This window comes from Diabrotica virgifera, chromosome 1 (assembly GCF_917563875.1).
Source record: "Diabrotica virgifera virgifera chromosome 1, PGI_DIABVI_V3a".
Taxonomy (NCBI): Eukaryota; Metazoa; Arthropoda; class Insecta; order Coleoptera; family Chrysomelidae; genus Diabrotica; species Diabrotica virgifera.
In genome coordinates, this window is record NC_065443.1 from 244,696,769 (window position 1) to 244,705,527 (window position 8,759).

Here is an 8,759-nt window from a genome sequence, read left to right on the forward strand (position 1 = left end):
TAAGAATTGGTGGAATTGATACATGGGACAAACCATGTGTTTACCAGTGTAATTATATAGCTTGGTGAAATAAAAGCTTTCTTGGTATAGATTATAAATTCAGAAGTCGGTGAAAATGAAACGAATATTTTAACAACAATTCAATTGTTAATTAACAATTTACAGTCGCAATAACAACCAAAATAATCATGAGACATTGATCAAACTTAGAAAGATTATAAAGGTGTGATGCATATTTAATATTTTGTCGACAAAATATAAATTTTTTCATTTTTTGGCATAATCTTTAAATGTTTAAAAAAAATTGTTATAAACAAATTAACATTTGTCAGAAATTGTTTATTATATTCTAATTTTAAAAAATACTTAAAATGCGTATTTCATAGGTCTTGAAAATGAATGCTTTAAAAAATTTTTACAACCATTTCCAAAAAAGTTATGAAACAGCAAAGTAAATATACGATTTCTCCGTTGTTTAGAATTTGTTTTAATTGTTTCAAAGCTTAAATGTGAGTCTATGGTACAAACTAATTACTCACAAAGAATGTCAAAAATTAGTGCAATGGTTATATTTTAATCAAAGATTAAAAATACTTTTTTTGTAATTTTTAGCGCAAAAGTAGGCCTGATACAGAGTCGGAGCTAAAATGTTCACTCGAAGCGACTGACACGCAGCATACATTATTTATTAAAAGTGTACGTTGCGCGGCCGGTCGTCGCTCCGAGTGAAAATTTTAGCTACAGTACTGGATTAGTCTACTTTCACGCGTGTAAATTACAAAAAAATATATTTTATAATCTTTAATTAAAATATAACCATTAAACTGATAATCGATATTTTTTGGAAATAATTAGCTTGTACTTTAAACTCACTTCTACGCTTTGAAAGAATTAAAAACAATTATAAACACCGTAGTAATCGTATGTTTACTTTGCTGTTTCATAACTTTTTTGCAAATGGTTGCAAAAAAGTTTTAAAGCATTCATTTTCAAGATATTTGAAATACGCATTTTAGCTATTTTTTAAAATTATAACAATAAAAACTTTCTGAGAAACGTTAATTTGTTTATAACTATTTTTTTAAACATTTAAAGATTTTGCAAAAAAATAAAAAAATTATATTTTGTCGACAAAATGTTAAATAGGCATCTCATCTTTATAAGATTTCAAAGTTTGATCAGTGTATCATAATTATTTTGGTTATTATTGCGACCGTAAATTATTAATTAACAGAAAAAAGCAGCCTATGCAGTCTCTGATGAACCTCTAACAAGAGGTGAAATCGTCGATAAGAGTGCTGGCTGCACTCTCTGATCTGAGTAAAAATTAAGACAGTTTTGGTTTCGCACCGCAACTGAATGAATAAAAATGGTATACATTTTTATTATTAATTAACAATTGAATTGTTGCTAAAATATTAGTTTAATTTTCACCAGCTTCTGGAACTATAATCTAAACCAAGAAGGCTTTTAAGTCACCAAATTATTTAATTATTGGTAGATAATTACTTATCTAAAACTTTCTTTGAAAATTAAAGATTTTGTTGGGAAAACCCGCATTTTCCGAGGAAAATTTTCGTCGGAGCAGATCGGGAAAAACACGTCTCTATGCAGAATTTAATCACGGTGAATTTTTATTTGGGTGTTTTTGTTGTAAAGTTAAAATCTTCGGAGTTATAGAGCAATAATTGAAAAAAACACGATTTTCGGGCGCCATTTTGTTTATAAAAAAAGTAGCACACTATCTGAGGACTTTGCATACCTATATTATTAATATATAGGATCTTATAATTCGATTCCAGCAATAAAATTGCTGGTAAATAACTTTTCCCAAAAATGGCCTATTCTCCGATAATCAGCCCAGACTATAACTCCAGGAAGAAGTTGCTTTTAAGCTATAAAAATTTTAAATATAAATTATAGTTCAAAAAGTATTTTACATAACTTTAATTTTAAATACAGATTTTGAAAAATTGATCAATTTCTGAGAAAGATGAATAAAGAAATGGAAATCTGGAATACAATCAAAACCAGAAAATTCGAATATCTCAGACATATTACACGTGGAGAGAGATACAACTTGCTATAACTCATTATGCAGGGAAAGATCCAAGGAAAAAGAAACATAGGGAGACGTAGAATATCACGGCTGCGCAACCTCAAAGAATGGTATGTATGTACATCAAATGAACTTTTCAGAGCAGCCGTCTCTAAAGTCCGAATAGCTATGATGATTGCCGACCTCCTTCGCGGAGATGGCACTTGAAGAAGAAGATCAATTTCACCTAAATAAACTTCAAACATAACATAGAATGCAAAGCACAAGACAAGAGAGGCAGTAATTTGAAAATTTTTGGTGGACAATCTGAAACTGTGCCATTATGTTTCCAAATGGAAGGGCGGCATTAACAGCTAAATCTTCTTATGCATCCATGCGTACCTCGACACCGTAAGGTACATAATATAAGAGGATGGCATAAGTGACCTGTGCATCTAACTCTGGTCCTACGCCTCCTATACAGTTGAGTCCAGGGTTCTTTACCCGTGCGTCATCATTTAAAGCATACGAAATAAGTCGGTTTACTAAACGCAACAGCAAGTGACAGAAAGTTGCTACTGCTCCGATCACGGGTTATACATATTATAAAATTTGATGTTATCAAATAAATAGAATGTCAAAAAATGTAAGATTTGCTTTAACATTTTGGTGTAAATTACAGCTACATTTGAAGTAGCTTAATAAATTATTTTAATATCATTAGTGATTAATAAATAAATAAATAATTTATAAAAAAATGCAATAACATATTTTCTTGTTGTAATTTTATTCACTTTGGCGGAAACTTAAATACAGCCATTCCTTAACTGTGTGAATAAGGTTAGCTTTGTATTTTGTAAAAATTAATGGCAAAACTTACCATAAAATTTCAAACTCCAATATAAAATTAGTTGTGAAAACAACTGTGTAATGTAAAAAAGTTCAAAATGCAAAAATTCCACAAAATATTCAACATACTGACAGCCACAAAAGTAAACAAACCAGAAACGACACAAATTGTTCTTAAAATCTGAAAACATGCCCAAACGTCTTTTTTACCCATCTCTTTTCAATGTACTGAGTCTAGCGCGTTCATAAAATGAAAACATAAGTTTTTACTTAATAAAAGGCAGTAACTGGTTTGTCTTTAGTTTCATGCGTGGAACAGAATGATGCTAGATAAAAAGTATATGTTTTATCTCACCAGGTATTAATGACCCACAGGTAAAGAACCCTAGACTGGTGTATATTGCAGTCTTTCTAACTATATCTGCTCTGTCATAGAGATAAAATTAAACAAGATCCATCGCAAAGTGAAAAATCACAAACTGTTCTTTATAATTCTTTCACTTTGCAATATCTAGCAGCACCTCTTTTCTCTTGTGGTGTATATCTACTTTCATTGTACTTCTACAAGAGTAGTGAAACTTTAGAGGAATCCACACATGGGTTGTATGAAAAGGAGACGATCCAGGCACAAAGTGGGTTTTGAAGAGTGAGCCGTTTAATGAAAATATTTTCATCTATTTGCTACTTCTGGTTATACCAGTAGTTGCTGGTAACTTCGTTTTTTTAAATGGCACACCCTGTATATTTTTACATTTTAGGATTCTCCTCGAGGTCTTCTTTCTTAAAATATGAGGTTTTGTAATGTTATACGGGGTAGTTTAAAAGATAATTACGTTTTTTTTTATTAATTTCGTAGCAACATTCACACCCTTAAAAATTGTAGTGAGTTGACATCAAAAACTCTATGTTCAGATTATTTTTAACCTTTAACTACACGCGCTGGCGTACTTTGTACGCCAGATATAAGAATTCTACTGGACTTATATTTAAAAATTTAATTTTTGACCTTGCTTATTTTTCTAACCTATCACTGGAATGTGCTTTACAATTTGGTTTTAGTTTCGTTATAATCGGCGTTCTGGAAAGATCGTAATTTACATTTTATTATTTGTTGTTTCCGGTGGTGGAGAATATACCCCAGGATTATATTACTATAATTCGTAATATAAGTACATATTTTAATTGTTTTTTAGTCATTATGGCAAAACATATATTTTTTTTTGTAAACAATACTTTTTCTCCTGTAAAAAATCACATTTAAAAAAAATTTTTATTAGTAATTTTATTTATCATGGAATCCAGTTATTCCATGATTCCAGTTATAAATCCCAATTGGCTTACTGAAAAGGAACTCCAAGTATTCACTGATGCCGAATAAGGTTTATAACAAACAACTAAGTGTATTTTTTCAAAAAAAATTAAACAAATCCGCTGTTTTTAAGTGTATTTTCTTGTGGCATACAAAGTACGCCACGCGTGTAGTTATGTTATAACTTGATGAGCGGGTAGTTAAAGGTTAATATGTTCAAAATTATTAATATAGCGAAATGTTTAATTTTAGTATACAGGGTTCTTCGAAACTCAGAATGAGTATTTTCTGAGTTTTCTTAAATGGAACACCATTTATTTTAGTATGGCAGTGAAATGATATTTTATGGTACTTTTTATTTCTAAAGCATTCAGTATACCTAACTGCATTAGGTAATTTGTGAGTAATTCATGATTATTTAAGCCAAACATTAATAGGGAACTTGCACATTTTTTTATTACATAATAACGTTTAGCTTTGTTTAAAAATGAGATTTCCAAAATTTCACGCCTCAAAAACTCATAATAACTTAGAAGTACAAATCTAAAATCTTCAATGGCATACATACGAGCCGTGTCCACATTGGTGGACCCACTATGTGACTCACATGTAGGTATGCCATCCGTACGTAAAGTGTTAATTAATATCAAATTCAACCATTTTGTAACCACTAAATTAATTATAAAACAATCATTCAGACCTTCAATGCTAAATGGAAACGAAATATATTTGTGATATTTTCTTTTTCATGTGCCATCTCCTCTAAGAAAGTCTCAACCATCATGGCAATTCTCAGTTTCAATACCACTGTTCTAAAGCGATCAGCAGAAGTACAGCTAAACCAAACTCTCTCCACATCTCCTTCTACACTGTATTCTTCCTTGTAATATTAACTGCAATAAGTTATAACGCTCACCCCTCATGATATGTCCCAGATATTGCAGTTTTCTAACTTTAATTGTATTTAAAGCCCCTCTTTCTTTTCCCATTCTTCTCAACACCTCAACATCTGTGACTCTATCCTCCCAACTTATTCTTAATGTGATATAAATTGTCAGTATTTCATAAAGATATGATTAAACAAAGATATATAATTATAATACCACAGGGGCATGCAGTGAAATTTGAAACAAGGGAAGCAATTTATAAAAAAAAATGTAAAAACTCACCTAGGTATTTATAATGTAATTCAGTTCTTCTACCATTTTTGGCAAACTCGTCTATAACATACATGAATCATGAATATCATGACATTTCTTTAACCAGATTATTTTTAATTGCTAAAAGGGAAACATTAGACCATCTTATCCTGTCAAGTTTTGCAAGTGAGTCTTGACTCGGTTTTTCATTGAAAAACTACATTCTACAGAGGCACTAGTAGCTGGAATCGTCGGTACTAACTCAGATAATTTCACTACCTCTGAATATACTTTATCCAAAGAAGTTGTTTTTAAAAACATTAGTAAGTCACTGGTATTATTTTTTTGTGCCAATGTACTCAGTTTTTTTATAATGCTGTTACTATGTTTCGAATGTTTTTCGGGAAAATGTGCTTTTTTAAATGCGTTAAAATTAACCAGCTCAAGACTCTAGGTAATCAAAATTCTTAAACCTATTTTCCATTTGTTGGTAGAATCACCTAAAATGTGATAGTATAGATTAGTGATGTTGAAAAAGTAACTATTCGTTACAAAGTACTTGTTACTTACGAATACCGAAAGTAACGATTACTATATAGAGATGCAAATTGTTACTTTGATTACTCTGATTACTTCGTTACTTTGTACCAATCATATAAGAGCGAGTAACAACTATTGTATCTACTTTGATTACTCTGATTACTTCATTGCTTCGTACCAATCATATCAGAGTGAGTAACGACTATATTGTATCTACTTTGATTACTCTGATGACTTAGTTACTTTGTACCAATCGTATCAGAGTGAGTAACGACTATTGTATCTATGTACTTCGTTACAAAATACAAAAGTAACAAAAGTAACCATAGTAATTAAAGTAACAAATACTGCAAATGATTTCTTTATACAAAATACCTACCTACTGAGAAATACGATTCTCGATATGATTACTGGTACTCAAATACAAAAGTAACAAAAGTAATCATAGTAATCAAAGTAACGAATACTGTAAATGATTACTTAATACAAAATACCTACCTACTTAGCAATACGATTCTCGATAATATGATTACCTGTACTCAAATATAAAAGTAACAAAAGTAATCATAGTAATCAAAGTAACGAATACTGTAAATGATTACTTTATACAAAAGTAACGATTTGTAATGAATACTCGAAAGTAACTATAATCAACATCACTATGGTTTGTTTTTTAACCAAGAGGAGTGATTCAAATTTACTGCACTGTATTGCTTGTTTGTAATTGGTCCAACCGCAGGCAAGTTTACTCCACTGTTATAAAATTTTGACACTAATGACATTAATCAGATTTTGACACTAGTGACATTTCATAGGATAATTAAGTTATATCGGCGATTTTTGTGTTTTCTGTGTTATTCCTTTAATCTTTAGATTGTTAGTCTGCTTTTATATAAAAAGCAGTTGTTTTTGGAACTCTTTAGCAACATATTAATTTAATATAATATTTAAGGATTACAGTTGAGGGCCGACTAGATCAAGCAAAAAAGAAGATGTACCGTAATTTCGGGTGACTTTGGCCCGCCAGGGTGACTTTGGCTCATTTTGGGAAAAATATATTTTAGCAACTAGGGCAATTGTACAATAAATTATCAAGTAAATTTCATTATACCGCACCATCAGTACCATATGAACTGTTTGAAAATTTTAATAAATTATGCTAATACTTGTTATGTTACGAAAAAAACGAATTTCTAAAATTTGGTCATTCCACATAAGATTTTTTGACTGCAAAAATTGGTTGGCAACCAATAATACTTCCAAGAGTAAGATTAATTGCATAGTGGCATATTGAAAATCTGTGAATTCTTAACCTCCGTGCATCGTTATTTCAGTCTAAACATAGACAGTAAGACGGTCGGATATTATTTTGCAAGGTGCTACAAAATTTAACGGTTTTCGGGTGACTTTGTCCCAGTTTGTTGATTGTTGGATTTTGGTCATTGGTTGCTTCTATATTAAATTAAAGTAAGTAAATGCTGATTTTAAATTTGCTTTTAGCCTTGTAACAACTGCAGGGTTTATTAACTTGCAGATACTTCGTCTAATTCTTCATTTAGTGAGAGCTATAGGGATAATGAAGATCTACATAAGCTTTCCATTGGAGTTGGAGACTTCGTAATTGTATCTGACTACTCTGACAGCTTTCCAGGAAAATTCGATGGATTTGTAAGAGGTAGTAATAACTGTTACGGTTGGGTGCAAGTAATGGTACTGGGTGAAAGAAGTTTATGGCAATGGCCCGAAGTCTCCGTAAGAAAATCCTACCACTTGGCTAATGTTGATTTCACTGAGCCATTGGAACTTGTAGATAACCGATATTTCTTTCCAGATTTAAAAAAAAGCTTGTAAATCGTTTTATTGTTCATTTTTTGTTAAGAAATGATGTTTTTTGTTAACCTAGGGTCCTATGTAAAGTTTCATGTTAGTTTTAGTTTTTCTTTGTTTGAAATTTAAATAAATTTTTTTCACCTAACAAAATGTTTGTTTCTGATTCATCTGGTAGGGTCACTTTAGCCCGAACAATAATAATCACAGAGAATAAATATAAAATGTAGCTTGAGACAAAGTCACCCGACACTAGCGGGTGACTTTGCACACCATATTTTTATTTTTTTTATAATACAGGAAGCGCTTTTTTGTGTTTTCGTGTAATTTTTCCAAAAGAGTAGTTATAGACTCAAATACACATAAATAAAGAAACATACTTTTATGTATTCAAAAAACTGAAATCTACATTTAAACTTCGAAAGTGAGTCAAAGTCACCCGAAATTACGGTATCTGATTATTCTAGTGACTTTCTTGGGTGTAAATCTGTCTTTTTAGTTTACTCCTCCTGGTTAAAAAATAAACTATAGTAGATTCAACATCTCCAACATTATCAGTGTGTAGGTGTTTTCTTTTCAGCTCAAATCTTTCGAATAGGCCATCATATTATTCCAGCATTTTTTAAAGTCATCTCTGTTTTTGTTAACATCTTTAAATTCGTTAATGTTTTTTACACAGAAACCAGTTTCCTTCCTTCATCTTGCATTGGCATTGGCATACATTAAATAAATTATTATCTGAGAATGGAAATATTTCAGAAAAAAGGTTATTAAATACGGAATTAAAATGTTTCTGCTACAAGGGCAAACATATGTCCCATAATTTTTTGATAGCTCACCTTTTTTCTCTTGTAGATTTATTTGATCTAAATTGGGACACCGACTATCCAACTCATTAGTACTTGGGATCCAATTATTATTTGGTACCACAGTTGATGTGAACTCATCTTCATTAGCTTTCTATATAATTATATCCTTTCAGGTCTCTAAAAATTGTTTTTCATAAGTTGAACTTCAGTAATTTATCACCTATAATTACAATTACATCATACAAATT

The 8,759-nt window shown here is 30.7% G+C and overlaps 1 long non-coding RNA gene across 1 annotated transcript; it reads left to right on the top strand.

Moving 5' to 3' along the window:
• Nucleotides 1–6,875: 6,875 nt before the first annotated feature.
• LOC126883162 (uncharacterized) lies at nt 6,876–7,855 on the top strand. Its single transcript, XR_007697535.1, has 2 exons — nt 6,876–7,342; nt 7,410–7,855. It is a non-coding gene; the product is annotated as an uncharacterized LOC126883162 (long non-coding RNA).
• Nucleotides 7,856–8,759: the final 904 nt, after the last annotated feature.